General features: G+C 37.9%; 1 non-coding gene across 1 annotated transcript; it reads left to right on the plus strand.

Annotated features, from left to right (window-relative positions):
- The first annotated feature begins 946 nt into the window (after window positions 1-946).
- Window positions 947-1,053, plus strand: LOC139000678 (U6 spliceosomal RNA). The gene has a single exon (XR_011469671.1). It is a non-coding gene; the product is annotated as a U6 spliceosomal RNA (small nuclear RNA).
- The last annotated feature ends 1,342 nt before the right edge of the window (window positions 1,054-2,395 follow it).

The following is a 2,395-nucleotide window of genomic DNA, read 5'->3' on the forward strand; positions in this document are numbered from 1 at the left end:
CCTGGAAGATATCAAAGGAGAAATGGACAACAATACAATCATAGTAGGGGAATTTAATACACCACTGACATCACCTGATAAATCCTCTAGACAAACAATCAGCAAAGAAACAACTATCCTAAATGACTCACTAGATCAGATGGACTGAATTGACATCTTCAGAACACTTCACCCCAAAGCCACAGAATATATAAAAAAATGGGCAAAGGACCTAAATAGAAACCTTTCAAAATAGGACATTTAGAAAGCCAAGAGACATATGAAAACATGCTCAAAGTCACTAATAATCCAAGATATGCAAATCAAAACAATAATGAGGTACCATCTCACAGCTGTCAGAATGGCTATCATCAACAAATCTACAAACGACAAGTGCTGGAGAGGATGTGGAGAAAAAGGAACACTCGTACATGGCTGGTGGGATTGCAGACTGGTGCAGCCACTATGGAAGACAGTATGGAGTTTCCTCAAAAAACTAAAAATGGAACTCCCATTTGACCCCGTGATCTCACTTCTAGGAATATATCTCAAGAAACCAGAAACAACAATTAGAAAGGATATATGCACCCCTATGTCCATAGCAGCACAATTCACCATAGCTAAGATCTGGAAACAGCCTAAGTGCCCATCAGTAGATGAATGGATTTGAAAACCTTGGTACATCTACACGATGGAATACTATGCTGCTGTAAAAAAGAAGGAACTCTTACCATTTGCAAGGGCAAGGATGGAACTGGAGAGCATTATGCTAAGTGAAATAAGCCAGTCAATGAAGGAAAAACACCACATGATCTCACTCACTGATGGATAATAAGACCATTATAAACTTAAAAAATAATAAGACTATTGGCTCATGAAAGAGTGCATTCATTCATTCTTTTAAAAACATAATGAGATCTTAATGTTTCTAAATAATACATATAGTTATTAAAAAAGAAAGAGAACTGTGCTAGCTTTGGCAGCACATATACTAAAACTGGAACAATACAGAGGAGACTAGCATGGCCTCTGTGCAAGGATGACATGCATATTCGTGAATCATTCCATATTTTTTATATGAAATGCTGAAAGGTATTCTTTAAGAAGAGGAAGAAGAAGGAAAGTTAAAGATAATAATTATGAGCAACAAATATGTACCTATCAACAAGTGAATCTAAAACTCAAGTGAATTGCCGAAACCGGATTTTGCTCAGTGGATAGAGCTTCGGCCTGCGGACTGAGGGGTCCCGGGTCCGATTCCGGTCAAGGGCATGTACCTGGGTTGCGGGCACATCCCCAGTGGGAGATGTGCAGGAGGCAGCTTACGATGTTTCTCACTCATCGATGTTTCTAACTCTCTATCTCTCTCCCTTCCTCTCTGGAAAAAAGCAATAAAATATATTTTTTAAAAAAAGGAATAAAAAAAAATAAAAATCAAGTGAATAAAAAAATCTGATCATCAGAGTAAACTGGTGAATATAATAGAATTGGGCATAGAGAGGGAGTGGACTGACAATTCTTGTGGGGGTAAAGGAATATGGGGGGTGTGGGGGGCGTGGGAAGAGACTGGACAAAAATCGTACACCTATGGATGAGGACAGTGGGGTGGTAAGGGCAGAGGGTGAGGTGGGAACTGGGTGGAGGAGAGCTATGGGGGAAAAAGAGGAACCACTGTAATAATCTGAACAATAAAGATTAAAAAAATAAATGAAGCAGTGTGTTACTTCTTCATGGCATGCTGCCCTGTTTCCAGTTAGCGAGGGTAAACAATTTACATATTCTCCTTGGAAAACCTAAATGGAAAAAAGGATTGGGGAACCTCCACCAAGGCTGCAAAACAATTGTTGACCTCCTTCCTGTGACATTTTGTATGTCCTCAACCTTGAAAGGAATAGTATAAGTAGGGAAAAAATTGCATACAGAATGATATAAAAGTTTGAGGAAGTCTAAATGTAGGCATCCTTTTGCTTATTTAAATGACATCAGCACTTTCTGAAGTGGTTACACTAAGATTGAAACAGAGATTACCACTTAAACTGAACCAGTTAGCTTTCCTGACTACACTTCTGAATGGAGTGAACAAAAGGGCCCCTAGATTGTGATACGTATTTTTTTGGAGAACTACTCATGCTGTTTCTCTCCAACTCTTGGACATTTAATGTACCACAAAGTGTATGATCACCCAAACTATGACATATCTTGAATCCTCAGTATTTTTATTAGTGAATATAAACAAACATCATGAATGGGAAAGGTTTTTAAAAACTCACCTGTTGGACTGTTGAGTGTATAGTTATCAACAAGACTTCCAACTTCAATTTTAAAAATTACCCCAATAATGTGTGGTTTTTAACATTATTTTTATTGAAACAGTGTATGTGAAATTAATTGAATATTTTGGAAGCTGGGAACTCAA

This window comes from Myotis yumanensis, unplaced genomic scaffold, assembly GCF_028538775.1.
Source record: "Myotis yumanensis isolate MYYU_CA2020_CCGP unplaced genomic scaffold, mMyoYum1.0.hap1 SCAF_24, whole genome shotgun sequence".
Classification (NCBI taxonomy): Eukaryota; Metazoa; Chordata; class Mammalia; order Chiroptera; family Vespertilionidae; genus Myotis; species Myotis yumanensis.